Source organism: Gracilinanus agilis, chromosome 2, assembly GCF_016433145.1.
Source record: "Gracilinanus agilis isolate LMUSP501 chromosome 2, AgileGrace, whole genome shotgun sequence".
In the NCBI taxonomy this organism is placed as follows: domain Eukaryota; kingdom Metazoa; phylum Chordata; class Mammalia; order Didelphimorphia; family Didelphidae; genus Gracilinanus; species Gracilinanus agilis.
Genome location: NC_058131.1, coordinates 664,845,855 through 664,868,169, shown reverse-complemented (window position 1 = coordinate 664,868,169; position 22,315 = coordinate 664,845,855).

Here is a 22,315-nt window from a genome sequence, read left to right as displayed (position 1 = left end):
AAGGAGGGAAGGAAGAAGGGAGAGGGAGGGAGGGAAGAAAGGAAGGAAGGAAGGAAAGGAAAGGAAAGGAAAGGAAAGGAAAGGAAAGGAAAGGAAAGGAAGGAAGAAAAAAGGAAGAAAGAGAGAGAAAGAAGAAAATGGAAAATAAGAGAAGAGAGGAAAGAAAGAAGGAAAGGAGAGAGAAATAGAAAAATAAAGGAAGAGAGAAAGGAAGGAAGGAAAAAACAGACAGACAAAGGAACTAAGGAAGGAACAAACAAAGGAAGGAATGAACAAAGGAACAAAGGAAGGAGCATTTGTTAAATGATTACTACATGCAAAACACAGTGCTTACTCTGGAACAGAATGAAAATGTGAGCTTCTTGAAAACGGAGACTATCTTGCTTTGCTAATGGGAGATTATATGGGAGGTTTTCAAAGTATGTCCATTAAAAAGACCCCATGGTCCTTGGGCTATATCAGCAAAGCAGATGCTAATCTGTCTTCTTTAATATTGTTTCCTTTGACGAAACCATATCTATTTCTGATGTCAAACCCTTTACAGGGCCAAGAACTTTAAGGACAAGAATTTTCTTTTCTGAGTGTTTCATAGCTGTGGCACATTACCTCAAGGGCCAGTTCACTGAATGATGGCTATGAGGACCAGAATGGAAAGAAGGCCAGTGTTCTGAGGGAATGGAGTGCTGCTGCTCCTAGGGCTCTTGGCTTCAAGGTCTTGGGCTATTTCCATCCTGATTCTAAAGGGAAATAGTGGCTGAAGAAATGGCAGTGGGCTGATTTGCCTAGCACATGCTATCCCCTGTCTCTCCCTCAGGGAATCCTGCTGCTTCAGCCTAGATGGTTTGCCTGTCCTGAGTATGGCAGTTGGTCTACCTCCTTCTCCATAGAGGTTGCTGTCTTGGATGATGGCTATGGGGGTCAGTGATCAGGAGGGTCATTGCTATCCTAGGAGCTTGTACTCTCAAAGACTCCTTCTTGCTTTAAATCTGGCTGTTAGGTGATCTGGTGAAAAGAACATTAGGCATGGAGTCAGGAAGACCCAAGTTCAAATCCAGCCTCAGATACTTACTATCTGCGTGATCATGAGCAGTAAATGTTTACCAGCTCATGGATAAACGTGAATGGTTTTTTTAAATAGATTGGTTTTTTTTGAAATATATTGTTTATTTTTTTAAAATACATTTTATATAGATATATGTATGTGTGTGAATGCATGTGTGTTTGTATACACACACACACACATAGACAGGTATGTCCTCTATATCCAGGGGTCCTTAGGAAGAGTGGGAACTCTCGCTGGCCCCATGCACCAGCTACAGAAAACAGGGGGCCTCGGAGCTCTCAGCCCCAGCCCAGCACAAGGACAGGAAGCAGCATTATGTGGCATTCCAAGCAGGGGCAAGAATGCCGCTGCTTTACCAAATTGGTTTTCCGACAGGAAATTATAATTGCACTAAGTGTTCTAGAACTCGGAGACGGAGATTAATTACAGCCTAGAGTCCTACCGAGCTTTGAACTTTAAACACAGCATGGCGTGTAGGCTCGTTAATAAGGAGGTGCATCCTCTAGGACCGTTCAGATGAACAAATAAAAACAATTTGAATTTTGATATTTGGCCTGCTCTTGGGAGAGAGCTCTGAGCTCTGAGCTCTAGCTCTCTCCTGCTCTGGCTGCCTCTGACCTCCGATGCAGACTTTGGGTTTGAAAGTGACCTGAGAACTAGAGGAAGTGACATGTTTGGGTCTATTTAGCTCTCAAGCAAACAGGGCTTAAGAGAAGATGGCCACTTGGAGTGTGATGCATGGTCTAGGAGTCTTGGAGGCAGAGAACAGGTAGGCTGGATAAGGGCTCTGTTGAGAGGCAGCATATAGCAAGGAGCGCACTTGGACTGGGAGCTGGAACAACTGGGTCCTTATCTTAGATCGGTGACTAATTATCTGTGGAATCTTGGACAAGTCAGTGAACAGCATGGTGTATTGGAGAGCATAATAGGCTTGGGGACAGAAGAATCTAGGTTCTTATTCTACCTCTGAAACTTAGCCCTGAGTGACTATGGGAATCTGAGTCTCCTCTTCTTTATCTATAAAATATAGGCAGGGGATTTGATGCCCTGTGAGATCCATTTCAGTTTTAAGAAATGGAGTGAAATGAATGAATGAACAATATAACAATAGATCTAGGGCTAGAAGTCATCTCAGAGGCTATTCTTGTTCAACTCCTTCATTTTACAGATGAAGAAACTGAGATCCAGGAAAGTTAAATGATTAAATGATTTGCCCAATAGAGTCACAGAGACTACCTATAAGAAACGAGACTTGAACCCAATTCCTCTGACTCCAGGATCAGTGTTTACTTCATTGTTGTTGTATGGCTTTCATTTCAAAGAGGACCAATGACACTAGGGGGTGATGTCTTGACTAGAGCTCATGAGTTACATTTAAGTGAGGTAAATTTGCTCAAAGTTATCAGCCTCCCTCTGTCTTTCAGAGTCGGGGAAGTCCAGTGGCAAGATAAAAGTCAAGATGACTAGACTTGGCCCAGAATGAAGGGGATGACCTTGGTGTCTTTGATGTCTCTAAGGTCTCCAGTGTGCCTTTTTCAGCCTCCTTCATAGCTGTAGGAATAAATTGTTCTCATCTGTCCATTCTGTAGGAGGAAGTCTTCACATTCTTGGGATAGACATCCTCCCTAACTCATCAATAGATTTGAAGTCTATCAGTTCTCCTTCATCTGGTTTAGTCTTTCAACCAAGATAGTTTTACTGGAGTGAGTCCACTGCACATGCTCCAGCTTCTTGGAGCCACAGATGAGTGCTTGGTGGCAGGTGGGCACCAGAGGTAGATGAGCAGCCCTGAAGAGGGCTCAGAAAGCTCTCACACCAAGAGTACTAGTCCTCCTTGAGCACCCTATACACTCCATGATACTAGATTGATCATTCCACTGGACTAAAGACAGAAAGACCTTGGTATATTGTAAAAGGAATTTATTTTATAGAACTTGGACTAGATAGCTAGTGAGGCCCTTTCAAACGCTGAACCTCTTTCATTCCATGATTTTAAATTCCTTGATTATAGGGATCATGTTCTCTACTTCTGTCCCTCTCCCACCCCCACAACTTAGCAGAAGCCTGAGCATATACTGGGGCAAGGGATAACCTCATCAACCAATCAACAAAAATTTAGCAAGGATCCCATCAGCCTCACATATCCTCCCAGCAGTTCAGCACCATGGCTCCCTCACCTTGATCCAACCACCCCTTCCCACCTACTCAAGTTTAGAGAGAAAATTCTTAGAGTTCAGGTGTTTTTAAAGGCTCTCTGGTCCCTTCCAATTCAAAGGTTCTGAGATTCTGTGAGTGAAAGAATGTATAATAAAAAATCTGACATTTAGATAGCCCTAAAGATTTACAGAGAGTCACATACACATCTTATTTGAGCCCTCTAACAGCCCTATTTCCAGAATTATTATCCTTCTTTGAGAAACGTAAAAATGGAAACTCAGGGAAGATAGAGGTATCCTCTGTGGCAAAGCTAATAAGTGGTAGAAACTGAATTTGTAGTCAGATCTTTTCTAACTCCCAGGGTCAACTTTTTGCACATTATAAATGAACTGAATGAACAAAGCAAGTGGATGGTCAATGGGTAGCTCATTTGATAGGTGAGTGATTAAATCATAAGGTTACAAGCACACTCATGAAAGCCACTGTGAATTTCTCCCCATGACCCCATTGCCTTCTCTGTATTCAGTCCAACTGGCCATGACTCTTCCAGCACCTTTTTAAAATGATACATCCAAGACAAGGAATGATATTTTTTCCTTGTTTTCTGGATTCATTTCATTTTTGAGGAAGCCTAGATGGTCGCTATTTCAGAGTTCTTCACTCTGGTCTGCTACTGCTTCTCAAAGAAGGCTCCAGACAAAGGGATATTTCTTTTCTGTCACTGTTAGTAATAGCCCTCTTACCTGGGTTCCTACCTGGGTTCCTACCTCACTCCACTGACCTTGTTCTTTCTCTTTCTTTTTTTAAATCCTTACCTTCTGTCTTAGAATCAATACTGTGTATTGGTTCTAAGGCAGAAGAGTGGTAAAAGCTAGGCAATGGGGGTTAAGTAACTTGCCCAGGATCACATAGCTAGGAAGTGTCTAAAGTCATATTTGAACCCAGGACCTCCCATCTCTAGGCCTGGCTCTCAATCCACTGAGCCACCTAGCTGCCCCCCTCATTCTCTTTCAATCACTACCTTGTCCAAGGTCTTCTTTACCCATCAATCACCTCAGCCACACACTGTACCTTAGTCTTCTTCTCCTTTCCTCAATGTACTCATTCACTTTTCTTCCCAGAAAATTACAAGATCAGGGTTCTAGTCTGAGCTTGCCACCAATTTATGGTGTGCCCTTGAGCATGTCATGGACTTCTTTGGGACTAAGTTTCCTCTTCTATAAAATAAGGATGATCTCTAAGGTATCTGCCATTTCTCGAATCAGAGAATCCCTATCTCCATCTAGGCACCCTAGAAGGCTTTTACTTTCCCTTGTCAAATATCAGTGTGGTTTGGGGCTTAGAGTAGGGAAAGACATCTCTGATGCTTAATGGCTCATTAATCATGGACAAGTCACATTAACCACCTTGAGCCTCAGCTAACTCCCCTGTAAAATGGAGATAATAAAAGGGATAGCATTCATTTCAAGGGTACTACCATCATCCAAAGCACTCAAGCTGGCAATTTTGATGTCATCTTGAACTCCTCGCTTGTTCTGATGCCACATATTCAGTCTTTTTGTAAAGTCTTGCATTCCTACCTTCACACTATTTCTTCTAGAGGGTCACATCTTTCTATTTGCACAGCTACCACCCTGACACAAAGCCTCATCACCTCAAGCCTGGATTATTGCAATAACCTTCTAATTGGTCTCTCTAAGTCAAGTCTCTGCCCACTCCAATCCATCCTGCATTCAATTGCCAAAGCTATTTTCATGAAGTGAAGGTCTAACTATGTCAACTCCTTGCTCAATAAACTCCAGTGGCTCCCTTCTACCTCCAGGATCAAAGAGAAAATACTCCATTTAGCCTTTAAAGCCTATCATTACAACACATCACCTTTGGACCTTTCCAGTTTTTTCACAGTTTACTTACCTCTACATTCTCTGTGACCCAGGGACCTCAGCATATGGATGAGATTCTATTTCTTGACTCTGATTTTTCACTGGCTGACTCTTACACTTAGAATGCTCTTTCTCCTCTCAGCTGTCTCCCAGCTTCCCTGGCCTCTTTTCATACTCAGCTCAAATTCTACCCTTTGGAAGAAATCTCTTGAACCCTTTCCCACTGCTGGTGCCTTTCATCTACTCAGTATATGTTGTTTTTGTTGTTGTGGAGTTGTTTCAGCCATGTTTGACTCTTCATGTTCCTATTTGGAGGTTTTTTTTGGCAAAGATACTGGAGTGGGTTGCCATTTCCTCCTGCAGATCATTTTACAGATAAGGAAACTGAGGCAAACAGAGTGAAGTAGCTTGCCTGAGGGAACACAGCTAGGCAATGTCTGAGACTGGATTCGAACACAGGAAGAGGAGTCTTCCTGACTCCAGGCCTGCCTGATGCTCTATCCATGGAGGCACCTAGCTGCCCCTCACATCAAATATTGAGGAGCTGAGGGTAGAGGAGGTGAATGTGACAGAAAGTTCATAGTAGGCATTCAGGTCTGTAATAGATATTATAGAGAAGCTTGAGATGCATTCCGAAGCTTTCTGATTCAGGGCACATGCATTTGGGGCTTGGTCAGACCTGAAGACCCTGGCACTGACCAGGACTAGGTAGGGCGATGCTATAGCTATGGGCAACATTGGGTTTGATGGCTGAAACACTAGCTAGGGCCATGAACTCTCAACCCCATGGCTCTGTGTTGGAACTAGGGAAGGGAAGGGGGGTCTTGATGCCCATATTCTATTACCACAAAGGTTTGGGGTACACGATTGAGGCACGCCAAATCACCAAGTCTCAACTCTGTGGCTCCAAGCAAACATGGGTGAAAGATCTCATTCCTTCCTTTCAAGAGCAGAGAAGCAATCTTACATCCAGGCAGAAGGGAAGGAACTGCCCCAGTGGTGAGTTTCATAACTCCCATTTCTAAATTCTCAAGTCCTCTGAGCCTCCATGCCAACATGCTGCGCGGGGCTTCAGAAGTGCCAGGGAAGCTATTAAAAGAACAGAAAACAGAAATTATGATTTAAAATGTAAAATTAATTTATTTTATTAAAATGTTTATCTGGCTTTATTCCTCATTATTGCTTTATCGCTGCTGCAGGCGCTATAATTGCTACGCTTAATCTGTGGATGACTCGGAGTGAAATTGGCTTTGTGCTTGGCGGTTCACAGTTAGGGGGCCCTTCCCAACGAGGTACCCTGCAATAATGCTCAAAGTGAGCAACACTTAGACAACAAAGAGATCGTCAGAAGATAGCTTTGAACAAATGTTTAATTAGTTTTTAAGGGTTGTTCTTTTTTCTTTCTCCCCACTCTGACCACCCAACTACTCCTAGAATCACAGAACATCAGATTGAGGGATCAGTCTGTCATTCGACAACAATAAAGAAGCATTCATTAGGCAGAAATGGCATGCAACGGATAGAGTCTTGGACTTTTAGTTAGAAAGTTCTGAATTCAGATACTGATTCAGATATTCCCTAGGTGATCCTGGACATATCATTTAATCTCTTCGTCTCAGTTTCCTAATCTGTAAAATGGGGATAATAAAAACATCAACTTCCCACTTTTGTGGTGAGGATCAAATGAAATTAAAGTGTTTTGCAAATATCAAAGCACTAGTTTTTTTTTTTCTCATTATTGAATTTCTACAGTATGTTAGGTACTCTAGACTGAAATCTCCTTATTCGTTTCCACAGAACTCAATTTCCTCATCTGTCAGATACAAAATCCCCAAGAAGCATAGAATTGGAAGGGATTTTAGCAACCAGCTAGTCCAACCTCTTCATTTTATAGATGTGGAAACTGAAACCTGGAGACATCGAGTAACTTCCTCAAGGTCACAAAATCAGCAACAGGCTTGTACTTATCAAGTAGATTTTTGAAGTCACATGCAAGACTTTACATTCACCCCCATTCAATTTTATTTTCTAAGATTTGACCCATTGTTCTAGCCTCTTAAGATCTTTGTGGATCATGAGTCTGCTAGAAAACCCATTCGAGGGGATAACTAAGTGACTCAGTAGATAGAGAGCCATAGAAAGGTTAGATCCTGGGTTCAAATCTAGTCTCAGATGCTTCCTGGGCAAGTCACTTAGCCCCCATTGCCTAACCCTTACCACTCTTCTGCCTTGGAACCAGTACACAATATTGATTCTAAGATGGAAGGTAAGGGTTTAACAAAAAATCCCAATCCAAAATTCATGTCATCTGGAAATCCGGGGAGCATGCCTTTATACCTTAGATTTTAACAATGCTTTTGCTAAAGCATTACCTACTAACCTTCTATTAAAAATGGCAAAGAGGTACGGGTAGACAATAATATAATTAGATGGGGTTGGAACTGGTTGAATGACCAGAGTGCAAGAGTCAATGGTTAAAGATCAACTGAGCAGGGAGAACTCCAGTGGAGGGTAACAGGAATCTGTGATTTGGAGGAAGCCTTTGGAGCAAAGCACTGATGCTTGCTTCATCTAAGACACCCCAGGTTTCCAGATGATGACACAAATTGGATTGCAATTATTATCTCATTTGATCCTCACCATAATTCTGGGATGATGTCCATTTGGCAGATGAGGCTACTGAGGCAAACAGAGATTAAATGACTTTCCCAGGGTAATACAGTAATGTTACTCTATTATATGTATACTATTCTAGAATACTAGTAGGCATCTAAGGGTAGATTTCAACTCAGGTATTCCTGAATCCAAATCCTAAACTCTATCCACTAGGCCAGCTAGCTGCCTAGGAATAAAATAAACAAACAAAAAAAAAACAGTAGAAAGAAGGATGAAACAAACAAACAAAAATGACTTTCTGCCTGACAGAAGAAGAAAGTAAAATTTAAGTAGTTCAGTCTCCTCTCTGTTGTGAATAACTATTGTTTTATCCACCCTGATCAGTGATTCTTCATCAGCCTCATCTGCAATATAGAATAAAGTAGAACAGGAACCAGGCCTGTGATTTTACTGACATAGAGATTCCCAAAAGAGAAAACACCCTCTTCCAGATCAGGGCAGCAACTTCTCTCTGCAACTTAGCATCTTCCTGGGCCACTGACAGCTTTAGTGCCTTGAACAAGACATAGAGTTTGGAAGTGTCAGAGGCAGGATTTGAACCAAGGGCTTCTTGATGTCAAGGTCAACTTTCCTTCTGCTCTACCATAATTCTCCTCTATTTCTCCAATAAGACAATAGCAACGACACCCTTGTGAGTGCCCTTATCTTCCCAGCTCATTCTGAGATGTGATACTCCTCTGTCACCATTCTTACTATAGGATACTATATTTTTGTGTTTATTTGGGATGTCTAATAGGGAACTGACAGAGTAGGATTCGAGAATGGGAGAATGGGACTGGAGATACAGATCTGGGAGTCATTGGCACACAGATTATAATTAAACCCATGGAAGCTGATGAGGTCACTGAGAGAGAATGGCAGAGGCCTATGACAGAGCCCTGGGGAACCACCCACAGTTTATGGGACACAATATGGATGGCTTTCCCGGTAAAGAAGTGGAGATCCCAGAAAGGGAAGGAGATTGCTTATGGAATAGAGAAGGCTCCATATTCCAGTGATCCTTCCATCCTGCCTAATCCCCAAGTGGTCCCCCAGCTCAGTTCTGTATTTTCTTCCATTAATTTCTTCTCCCTTTCCTATATTCCATCCCCATTTTCTCACATGGTTCATTTCCATCTTTGATCTTCTGTAGAAATTCACCCCATGCTCCCCTTCAGTCATTTGCTCTGCTGGGCTACCATGAAATGTATTTGGTTCTTAATAGTCTTCCTCATAAATCAACCCCCTCCTGCTCCTTAATCATTATTATCACTCTTATGTGAGCACCCCGCAACTCTGCTCATATTCCTCATATTGGCATGCTTAGAACGCCTGCATTTTCCCCAGATCAGTCTCATTAGAGACCTGGCCACCTCCTCCCCTTTGCACCTTGCAGCCTCCCTTTCTAATTACCCTAACACTGCTGACCTTTTTTTTGGCAGGTCCCTCAATGAAGGAATCTCATGCCTGAGCTCCATTGTGACCTCTAGGTCCCCTTGTGCCTGAATTTCTTCCTCCATTGGACAATGGAAGGCACATTTTTTCCAGCCGTGGGCATGTTCAAACCGGAAAACAGCCTCATTCCCAAGAGGCAAGGCAGCCCAAGAGCCTGTGTGATGAGATGGAAAGAACATTGACTGGAATTCAAGAAACATGCCCACTTCATGGTGAGCTAGAATGCCACTGAGGCATTTTCTCAGAATGAAACATTTGCTTGGAAGCAAATGGAAACATTTGGGTTCTACACACAAGAGAAAAGGGGTTATGACTAATAATAATATTAACCAACATTTACGTAGCATTTTGAAGTTTACCAAACATCACTGATGCAGACATAAATAAAATCTCATTTTAGTGGTACTGCTATCTCCACTTTACAGATGAGGAAAATGAGGCTGAGAGAGCTTAAGTGACTTGGGTTTTTGTTGCTGTTATTCTATCGTGTCCAGCTCCCAGCGTCCGTCCTCATTTGGGATTTTCTTGGCAAAGATATTGGAGTAGTTTGCCATTTCCTTCTCCAATTCATTTGACAGAGAAGGAAACTGGTATGACTTGCCCAAGGTCACATAGTTAGAATCTGAGGCTAGATTCAAACTCAGGTCTTCCTAACTTCAAGGTCTGGCACTCTATCCCCTGTGCCACCCAGCTGCCCAGGATGACAGGACTAATAAAATGTCTCAGCTCCATAGGAACTCAGGTATTCATATCTCCAAATCCAGCCCTCTCTCCACTCTACCACCTAATTGACTCTGTAGCAGGAGGTACAGATTTAGAGCTGAAAGAGAATTTAGAAGCCATTAAGCTGAAACCCTTCATTTTGTAAATGAGTAGAGATTAAGTGTTTTGTCCAGGGTCAGGAAATCTAGTAAGTATCAAAGGCGGTGGTATTCAGCACTTCCGGAACCTGTATCCCTGGGGCAAAAACCGTACATAGCTCAGAGATTTAGAGCAAGATCTTAGCAGCCATCTAGTGGGGCTCTTATCCTTTTTTGTGTATCTTATACCCAGTTGGCTCTCTGGTGAGACCCATGGACCACTTCCCAGAATAATGTTTTTAAATGCATAAAGTAAAATAAATAGGATTACAAAAGAAATCAATTATATTGAAACTCAATTACTGAAATGTACGTACATTTTCCCCCCAAAATGTACTTAAAAAAAAAAAAAACAAGCTCACTTGACTCTGGATTAAAAACTCCTGATCTAGTCCAGGAGCCTCATTTTCCACATGAGGACGTCGAGGCTGCAGGTGGTTAGATGTTTTGCCCAAGGTCACCCGTATAGTAAATGACAGAGCCCAGGATCCTATCTGCTATAGCGTGCTGTCTCTCATAAGGATTGGAGCTTATTAACCAGAACTCTTTCCTGACAGTGAGTGTTTGTTAGACACCGAGACTGATGAGCAGAGGAGCTGGGGAAATATTCGCCAAGCATCTTTAAACAAAGGAGAGAAATGCAGCTGACTCATTAGGCCTGTCTGAAGGCAAGTGGATGGATGGGATGACATGTGAAAATAAAAACCTTGATTACATTATCTGTGGCAGAAAATCTGCTTCACACACTCTCCTGACACCTTCAGACAGGTACGGTATTAAAACCCTCTGAAGAGCCTTTCATTAGTGACCTATCCTTTGTGGTTTGATATTGAAAGTACTTTGAAGTACAAGATGCCAAGATTCTGCCTTAGAATTCTCCGGCTGATGGTCCCCTCTCTCTGTGAACTCTGAGCAGCAGGTTACCCAGATGCCTCCTTAATCTGGCCATCTTAATATAAATTGCTCTACAATGTTATTTTCCAAATTTACAGGATGCAATAGCAAATAGTATCTTTTTTGATAAATTAATCTCAATTTAGCATTAACTAATACTAAATTGCTATGGAATTACATATTACATACACATTACTACAGAAAGAAGTTCATCATGATTAATGTTATTACAGTGAACACCAAAGGAATTAATAATGATTTGCCGTTATTATAAAGTGGTACCAATGTAGGGAAAAAAAAGGTTAAGTCTAATTAAATTCTGGCAACCACTTTAGGGCTCTGCCGCATTGAGGATGCTGAGTTTTATGTTAATTAATTCTATATGAAAGGTTGCTAGAGTGGTTTAATATTGTTCAAAGAGTCACATTTTTCCTACCAGATAGTGTTTTCGATTTCTTTCTCCACCTCATCCCAGTCCTTGCTCCCCTGATGGCATGGTGTGGCGTCGGTCCTACTCAACACTTGAAGGCATCTGGACAATACAGAGCTCCCTATTTTTTTTCCTGAGAACACATTGGAAATCCTTGTGGGAGAGGGCTGTGGGAGAATGAGTCAAGATCACAGATTTCCCTATGTTATTCCCCTTTAAATTATCTAGTTGGACTTAAGTCTCCAGAAGTCTTCCTCTGAAACCCTTCCTGATTCCCCAATTACATGATTCTTGACTGATTGATTGAATAGTGGATCTAGCTTCAAAGTACGCCAACCAACATCTCCATTGTTCTGATTCAGGCTTTTTTCTGTGCCATCTTTCCTCTTTTGTTGATAATCCTGGACTGTCTTCATTGCTGTGTATCCCCACTTAGTTTGTTTCTGTTTATATTCTCCCTCCATGTGAATCTGCTCCCATGTTGGTTATCCTTCTTAATTACTCTTCCTTTGCTTTTTCATCCTCTCCAATTTTGACCCTCAATTAATGGTCTAATGATAACATTAATATTAATAATATTAATAATATTAATAATAATAGATAGAATTTATATAGCACTTAAAGGTTTGCAAAGCACTTTACAAATATTATCTCATTTGAACTTTAAAAAACCCTATAATGGTACAGACATTTTGGAGCCCTTCGCAAGCAGAAAATAAGGCCCAGTGACCGACTATACATCTGTCATCCAAGTTCAGAGAGGCTTATCGCCAATAGCCAATCATTGGGTGATGAACTGTTCTGGCCACCATAAAAAACCCTTTATAAGACACGGATCGGTTCTGATCTGTGTCAGTGTAAAAAGTATCCACATCAATCACATTATAGATTCCTGAAGTACTAAATGATTTTTACTCATTGTGTTGCCCCTGCTATTCCATCAATTCTAACTAATAAACATATTCAACACATTTTTGACTAGGTAGAACCCTCATTCTACCTCAACCTTACACAGGAATGCAATTGCACTATGACCAACAAGTATGGGTAACTAGAGACCCCAATACCCGCTATATGACCATAACTTCCTAACCTTCCTCCTCTTCCTCTTCTAAACTCACATTGGGGCCACCAATTCCTCCACTCCTTAGTCTAATCTCAGACCCTTTCCCTGATTCCACTTTCGTTCTTCCCTGATCTCAACCCAACAGTTTGCCATTTAATTCAACATTCCTCTGATCTTGAATGCCTTTGCCCCTTCATTCTACTCCTCTTCATCTCTTCCCAGCCTTCATTGCCCTTAACAAGACCCTCTTGTTTCAGCTACTATGCCTCCCCTCCCTTCTTCCTCTCTCAAATGATAACTTCATGAGCATCTACGAATTTAGTCAACATCACCAATTGCTTATTAGACATTTCAGTCTAGATGACCCTGAGACACCTCAAACTCATCATGTTCAAATCAGAACTTATTATCTTTACCAAACAATCCTCCCCTCTGTCAAACCTCCCTATATCTGTTGAAGGTAGCACTATCCTTTATGTCTCAGGTCCATGTCCTCCACATTATCTCAGATCCCTCACTCTCCCACATCCAATATATCCAAGCAATGGCCAAATTATGATATTTCTGCCTCCGTGGCATTTCTCTCATCCAACCTTTTCTCTTTGGGTAGTCAGTTAACACCTTAGTTAAGACCCTGTAGCTGTTTACCTAGGTTACTGCAACAGCTTCCTCACTGGTTTCCCTGCCTTGAGTTTACCATTTCAGTCCAATCCACATACTGAAAAAAGTAATTTTCCTTAAGCTCAGATCTGACCATGTGACTACCCTACTCAATCAATTCCAATCTGGGATCAAGAATATAAACTCCTCTTTTAGATTTTTAAAACCATATACTATTTGGCCCTAACTTCACTTTCCAGATTCATTCATTAACTATTACTCCCCTTTCCCCATTCTTCTAGACATGTAAATTGGTATTTTCTCTGTTCCTCATGCATAAATATTCATTTCCCATTTCTGTACCTTCCTACTGAGTTTTCCCTATACCTGAAATACACACCTTCCTTCCTTACAGTTCATATTACCTCTCTTCCTTTTAGATCTAGCTCAGTGGTTCCCAAACTTTTTTGGCCTACTGCTCCCTTTCCAGAAAAAATATTACTTAGAGCCCTGGAAATTATTTTTTTTAATTTTAATAGCAATTAATAGGAAAGATAAATGCACCTGTGGCTATCACCGCCTTCCTGGATCACTGCAGCACCCACCAGGGGGCGGTGGCGCCCACTTTGGGAATCACTGATCTAGCTCAACAGGCAACTAGGTAGCTCAGTGGATGGAGAGTCAGGCTTGGAGGTGGGAGGTCCTGAGTTCAACTCTAGCCTTGGACATTTCCTAACTATGTGACCCAGGGCAAGTCACTTGATCTTAATTGCCTAACCTTTATTGGTCTTCTGCCTTGGAATTGGTACTTATTATTAATTTAAGACAGTAATTAGGGGGTTAAAAATAAAAAGATCCAGCTCAAGCCCCATATTTTGTAGGAAACTTTTCTTTGTCACTCCATCTGCTAGTGTTCCACCTCCCAAGCCACTGTAGATGTAACTATTTGGTACTTATTCGCTTTATATTTATACGTATATTTATAGAAGAAACTTATTCTCTCTCTTCTCCATACCACCTCTTTATTATAAACTCCTTAAAAGCAGAGAGCTTTTCATTCTTTTCACCCTGCTTTTCATTTTTTTTACATATGACTCCAGTGCCTGGCACATAGTAAGTGCTGAACAAATATCCATCCATTGATTATTTGAAAAAAGCTCCATTTACCAGTGTGCATGGGCATTATCTGTACAACTTGTTTTTTTCTTTTTAATAACCCTTACCTTCTGTCTTAGAATCAATACTAATTATTGGTTACAAGATAGAAGAGTGGTGAGAGCTAAGCAATTGGGTTTAAGTGACTTGCCCAGGGTCACAGTGCTAGGAAGTATCTGAAATCAGATTTGGATCCAGAATCTACCATCTCCAGGCCTGGCTCTCTCTCCACTGAGCCAACTAGCTCAAAATTCAATCTTAAAGAGTAGCCTAAGGCACTGAGAAGTTAACAAATTTGCTTAGGGTCATACAACCAGAATGGGATCTGATAATACTGACTGAAGCCAGTCCTCAATTTGCTAGTCTACACTCATTCTTATTGCATAGCTACTATATTGGCCAAGGAGTCAACAGAATTTAATAAATACCTTCTGTTTGCCAGGCCATGTGCTAATCACTGGAGATTCAAAGTAAGGCAAAAGACAGTCAGTTTGATGTCCTCAAGAAGCTCACAATCTAATAGGGGAGATGACTTAAAAATTGTATGTATGTGTGTATAGAAAAAAAAAATATATATATATATACAGAATAAATTGGAGATAATTAACATGTGCAAAGCACTATGCTAGGCACTGCAGATGCATAGGTAAATATGCAATGATCCCTACCTTGCTTACTTCTTTCTGGGAACCCCCCAAAATGTACATAGATAAATAAATCAAAGGTAATTTGAAGAGGGGAGAAATACTCTCACTGGGATGATAAGGGCAGTCTTCTTAGAGGCTACAGCATTCAAATTGTGTCCTAAACTTTGATAATTGTTCTAAGGAGTAGAATTGAGGAACAAGTGAATCCCAGGCATTAGGGAAAGCTTTCATTAATATACTGTTCTTCCAGTTTTGCAACCTGGAGTCAGTCATTAACCTCTCCTCAGTTTCTTCATTTCTAAAATGGGAGGGTTTGGCTAACTGTTCCATAAGGTCTCTTCCAGTTCAAAACCTATGACTCATGTCCAAAGTGAGCCCAAAGACAGAATAGGTACTGCATTTATGATTTGTGAATGGTTACATGGAGGAGTCCTGGCCCCACCAACTCCCCTTACCTAGGAAGGAGTATCTGAAATGCTTTCTTTAGCAAATCACACCTTTATATTAAGCTTTGTCCTGACCAGGATGCTTTCAAAATGCAGATATGAAGACATCAATTGACCAATGTCTCTCCTGTAGTGGTCTAGGAAACCCTTGGGGTTTCCTAAGACTTTGAAAGAGATCCCAAGGTCAAAAATATTTTCATAATGATATTCAAAATAATTACTTTCTAATACAATAAGTATAAGTAACTCATTCTTATAAACAAAAGCTCTTTGAGGGGTCTTCAATAATTTTTAAAAATGTAAAGTGGTGGGGCAGCTAGGTAACACAGTGGAGTCTGGAGGACCTGGAGATAGAAAGACTTATATTCAAATCTGGCCTCAGACCTTGTCTAGGTGTGTGACCCTGGGTAAGTCACTTAATCCCAACTGCCTAGCCCTTGCTGCTCTTCTGCTTTCGAATGGATACTAAGTACTGATTCAAAGAAAGAAGGTAAAGATAAAGATGTTTTGCTTGTCTGTTTGTTTGAAGAAGAATATAAAGGGGACCTGAAACCAAAAAGTTTCAAAACTTTTTAGCCAGAACATGGAAGAATGGGAGTGAATGAGTCATTCTCCTTAAGGAATAAAACAAGGTCAATATGAAATAGAAATACTGAGTCCCAAAGAGGGATATCTGCAAATGAGGAAAATAGAGTCGAAATAGAATAGAATACTAAGTTTCTAAAATAGAATAAAAATAAAACAGAGTAGAATAGAATAGAAAAATAGAGTAGAATTTAAAATAGAGTAGAAAGAGTCAGGAGATTTCAGTTCAATCTAAACAGAACTGTCCAAAATTAGAAAGAGCTGTTTCAAGAGGTGATGAGTTTTCTGTCATCAGAGATATTCTAGCAGAGACTGGATCACTGTTTCATGTAGGGGCTTGATTCAGTGATCACTGAGCACCTTTCCAACTTGGGTTCTGTGTTGTGTAAATATGGTAGAGAATATTTGTATGAAATCAGATGAACCAAAAGCTGTTTGGTTGAAAAATCGTTAGCCATCATCACTATTATCACTTTGTCTTTAAAATCTATTCACATACTCAAGGCATGTGGCCAGTGAGAAAGAGATACCAGTGTTCATTTTTAAAGATAAAGACCCGTTCCTTAACAGCTTATGTCTTAGATGACCAAATTCTAAGGTGGTCCCAAGAGCATGATGGAGCATGAAGCACAAAGCACAACTGATGACTGTCATCTCTCCTACTTCCTATCCTTTCCCCAGAACTTTAAAACTCCATCCTTGAGCCCTTACTACCAAGCATTATCCCCTGGGAGAATTTGAGGGCTCATCCCAAACAATCCCAACAGCAATGATCCCATACCCAGTTCCAAGACTCGTTAGCTTTACTCCTTGCTCCCAGCCAAGCCAAATGCCCATCCCTTCCCCACCACAACCTTATTGTCTTTTCAGAAAAGGAACCAGAGCATAGACTCACAGAAATGTTAAAGCTGGGTTATAAGACAATGAGATTTAGAGCTAGAAGAGCTCTACTATTCAACTGATAAGCACTTATCTTTTTTTAAGGGACATTTTTAAAATTTTTATTTTTATTATCATACAAAACACACTTTCATATTGGTTGGTCATTGTTGTAAGAACACACTCATACACAACCAAAACCCCAAAATAAAACCATAAATACACTGATAGCACTTATTATCTCAAGGCAGCGAGGTGCTACAATAGAGAGAGCATTACGCTGGCAGTCAGGAAGAACTAAGTTGAAATCTCCCTGAGACACCAGCTGGATGAACTTGGGCAAGTCATAAGCTTTCTCAATCTCAATTTCTTCATGTATAAAATGAGAAAAATAATAGCAACTACCTCACATGGTTATAAGGAGGACCAAATGAGATAATAAATGTAAGGAGCTTCGATACTTTCTATTATTGTGTAAATGCAAGCTATTAACATTGTTATTAATGTTGTTATTAATAATAATGATCTAATCCAGCCTCTTCATTTTATAGATGGAAAAACTGAGGTAAAAAAGAGAGGTTAATTTTATTTTTAACTTTATGTTTCTTATAGTTTAGGATACTTTTAAATAAGTAATAGCCTTTGATGCAAAAGTTTTGCAGACCAATAAAAAAAATCATAACAGACCAACACTGGCCTGTAGATCAATGTTAGGGAACCTTTCTCTTTTACTTTCCCTCCAGTCCCCAAGTCCCAAGTATAGTGCTATGCACACAGCTGGCTTCAGATACTTCCTAGCACTGTGACCCTGGGCAAGTCACTTAATCCCAATTGCTTAGCCCTCACCGCTCTTCTATCTTGTAAGTATCATTAGACAAATATATTTATACATTTGAGATAAAAGGAAAGTTCACTGTGTCTCCTGTCTCCCTCACTTTGCCATTGTCTTAAAATGTGGGTTCCTGAAAGTAGTTTCTAGTAGAGTAAGAGTAAGACTTAAGTGATCTCTCCCACCTTCTGTAGGCTATGCTAAAACGTAACTACCCCCATCACATCCCCCCCAAAAGATTCATCATACGCGGTAGCATAACTTCCATGTTAAACTCTGACCACTCTCCAGAATTTGCTGATGTTTTTTAGAGGATGTAGCTGCCAATATTCTGGAGTGAAATCATCTCTGGATATGCCTTGAGCATTCCTGATTTTTTGCCTTTTTTCACTCTACTCCCCTACCTAGAATCCCCTGCCCCTTGCTCCCTAAATGTTCACACCCTACCCATCCTCTAAAGCTTTAGCATAGATATATATCCTTGGAGTATTGGATTGGGGAATTGGAGTATTGGTTGGGGAAGGATCCTTGGAGTATATACTTGGAGTATAAGCCCAACTACAATGTGCCACCAAGTCCCTCCTCTGGACTTCTTCAGGCCTTAGATTCAGCATCGCCCATCTGGCACTGAGCCTATTCAGCCTTATATTGAGAGGCATCTTGTTTCTCATATTGATAGTTTTCTTGGGTCCCCCCAATTAAAGTATAAGCTTCATGAAGCAGATGATTATAGCTTATTCATCTTTGTAACCATCACAGATTCATGCTCTTGAATATACTGTGCTCAAGAAATCTTTGATTGAGGAATCAGGGGAGAAGAAAATGAAAAAATGAAGAATCAGTGACAAGGCTAAGACTGGACCCACAGATTCCCAGTACCTCAGCAGAGGCGAGTGTACTAGAAGTCATCTGGTCCAACACATACATGATGGAGAACCTTTTCTATAGTATTTCCAACAAGTGATCATCTAGTCTAAGTGTGAAGCCCATCAGTGAAAGGAAATGAGCTTCCTCCTAAGATAACCCATTCCACTTTGGGTAGTCATGCTAATTAGTTATTAGGCAGATTTTCTTTGCATCCATCTAAATTTGCCTCTCTATGATTTCCATCCATCATTCCTGGTTCTGTCATGACTAGAGAGAAAGAGAGGCTGTTTGAACCCAGAGATAAAGCTAAAAGAATGTATTTCCCAAGAGAGACTGTATGAAATACCAAAAGACTGAGAACTCTGGAGGGTGACTAGGTGAATGCTTGTGCAGCAAACATTATGAAAAGAATGCTCAAAAGAGAGCCATTCTGCTTAGAGGTAGGACTGCTTCTAGAATTGAGAAGTCAGTAGTTGAAATTGTTGGTTAGGGGTGGTTCTAGGACATGACTTTTTACTCACTGAGATATATTAGGGAAATATTTAAATATGTCTTTGTATTGTTTTTTTTTATAATGTTAATAAATGGTATAGCCCAAAACATTAATGTTTATTTAGTCCATATCCTGATTAAAATTCTCTGGAGACTATATATCAATTTGTAATTATTTATTAGTAAAAGTTGGAGAGAGAGAGAGAATCACATCACAGTTTAACTAATGTAAGCTTGCCTTGCTTGCTTCCATTTGCTAGCTCCAAAGTGGTCATGCCAGGAAGAGACTTCAGGCCAAAAGAGGGCGAAGCTTCTTCTCACCTCTTCCTTAAAATCCTGGGTGATGTCACTCCTCCTGAGTCTCTCTGATTGGACAGATTTGACCTCGGTCTGGGTCAGAGGCCAGTCTTCTGGGCTCCAGGAGTCACAAGAGAGTAGGGGCCAACCTCTTCCAAAAAGCTAAGGAGCCATAAGGCTTCTAGCATCCTCCCATAATACAAATGTGTGCCCAGTTAAAGGGTGGGGCTGATATCAAACAAAATGTGTTTTCAAAAGGAAAAAGGAGTAAGATTTATATTAAATTCACACATCCTATAAAACTAGAGAGTTTGATGCTGAGAAAGTGATCAAAGGAATATGGATTTGTTTCATCTGGGGGAGAAGGTCAGTCAATCCATTAATCAAGGAAGCTCTTCAGTTCAGCTCAGTTCAGTAGTTTTAAGTAACCATTCCTTGAAGACCTACTGTGTGCTAGAGTATCATGCCAGATAGGTCTAGGATCATGCAAAGTTTAGATAATACACAGCAATCAGAGCTTACAGTCTTATAGGAGGATGCAATACATATAATTGAAAAAACCCATAGTACTATATTAATGCATTAGGGAGTTACATTCAAAGTGCCTTGTGAGATCTGAAGAGGGAAATGATTACTAACTTGGAGGTCCTAAGGTGGAACTACCTAGAGGAGATGGCATTCAAGTTGGGCTTCTAAGGAGGGTAGGAAAATGTGAGGTAAAGAGGGACAAGGTGAGCATGCTAGGCACAGGGAACATGTGAGCAAGGGCACCAGAGCTGATCTTTAAGTGGCCTCGGAGAAGTGACTCCATCCCTCCAAGTCTCAGGGCAGAAAAAGACAGTTATCTTCTCATTCATAAAGTGGTGAGGTTGGAACAGTACCAAACGCAGAGTCATTGTGGTCCAGTTTGAGTTCTTGTTTGACTTTATGAAATGCACTGGTCCTTTATTCCATTTAATTTAATATGCATTTACTAAGTGCTTGTTAAGAGCCCCATTTAAGGGATTGTATGGCTTCCAGTCAGGAAGACTCATCTTCCTCAATTCAAATCCAGCCTCAGACAAGTAGTGCCTGTGTGACCCTGGGAATGTCACTTAACCTTGTTTGTCTCTGTTGCCTCATTTGTAAAATGAGCTGGAGAAGGAAATGGCAAAGCACTCCAGGATCTTTGTCAAGAAATTCCCAAATGGGGTCACAAAAAGTCAGAAATGACTGAAAATAACTGAACAATAACAACAAATGTCTATTAGGAACAAGTCACTCTGATGCTGGAATACGAACCAAAGGAAAGGGAAGGGAAAGGAAGGGAAGGGAAGGGGAGGAGATAGGAGAGGAGAGGAGAGAAGAGGAGAGAGAGAAGTCCTACCTTTAAAGAGTTTACATTTTATGGGGAAGGAAAGATCTCCAAATTAAATAATAAAGTGAGCTTTTTTTTTTTTCCAGAGGTAGTTACTTCAATGGTTCAGAGATTCTCTTCACCTTTCCTGAAATAACTTTGTAATTACTTATTGTTCCACTTTGAATCTCTCCCCTCTCCCCCTCCCCACACATACACATCAAGGGCAGAGACTGTTTGATTTTTGTCTTTGGATCTACAGCATCTTGCATAATACAATCTACATAGTAGGAGTTTAATAAATAAAAGCTCGCTGAATGGAGTTGAAGGAGCATCTCTGGCCACTGTACATGCCAGGAAGCAGGACAGACTTTGCCCTCCTTGTCCCAGATTCAGCTGACCAGATTGGGAGTGTCTGGTAACTTCCTAGTTACTACTTAAAAAAAGAAAAGTGAAATCAATGCCTGCAACCAGTTCCTGATTAAAAGCAAACCTATTGCATAGAAGTTATAAAAGAAAACAAATAGCCCTTAATACATTGAACCTACATTTAAGAGAAACTGTGTCATCAGTTCCAAATCCATTTTCAATCCATTAGCTGCCTGAGTTCTGGCTTGGACACACCTAGACTCCCTGGAACCATGGCCTGGACATCCCCAGGGAGCCAGCTCAGCCCTTTCTCCTTCCCAGGATAGACAAATTGGATTCTGTGCAATAGAGTACATCAAGGCTGTGTCTGGAGACCTCAAGAAAGTGAGGGCCCCCTGTACTGAAGAGGGGATTGGAAAATTCCTTTTTACAGATTCTCTTCAGTCCTTAGACCAACACCAACCAGTCTGGGCAGAAAAGGTCAATTAACCAAGAGCAAATTGTTCATGAACAGAAAAACAGACATGAAGATGGTACCATGATTTGTGAATCTGACTAATACTTCTTCCCTGCTGACCCAATATTAGCTGGTGATTATTCTTTGTTTATACAAATTACATAGCTAAAGATTGGAGGCTTTGGGAGCCAAGATTTCCATTACTGTCTCCCCCTCAGATTAGCATGGTCAGGTTGGAAGCCAGCTGAGGACTAGTCAGAGGGACCAGGCTCCTGAGAACACCTAAAGCCTTTCCAGCACCAAAAAAGATTCTGAGGAGACCAAGATAATCAAATTTTCTTTCCAAATACTATTTAAAAAAAAAAGGTCTTCATGGTGTCATTTAAATGAGATGTAGAAAAAGGTAAGTCACTGAGTCAGGAAGACCAGGGTTTAAACTCATTCTCAGACATTAGTCATGAGGCAGAGTGAGTCAATTTAACCTCTTGATGCCTTAATTTTCCCTTCTGAAAATGAACAGTTTGTACTCAATCACCTCTAAGAGGTCCTCCAGCTGTAAGTCACTGATGCCATGTAAAAGAACTCAATATCTGGAAACTCAATCATAGACTTATCTTGCTCATCCATTTATATACATACATATATGTATATGTATGTATGTATATATTATTCAGGTCACATAGCTAATAAGTGGACCCTACTCCTTGCCTCTTCTGTGGAGCACTGCCCCATCCTCAGAGAAACTTACAAACAGCCCAATTCCCCTGCACTCACTCTCTCTCTCTCTCTCCCTTCCTCCCCAACTACCCTGTCTACTGTGACTTTTGTCTTTCTTCTTCTTCTTGTTCTTCTTCTTCTTGTTCTTCTTCTTCTTGTTCTTCTTCTTCTTGTTC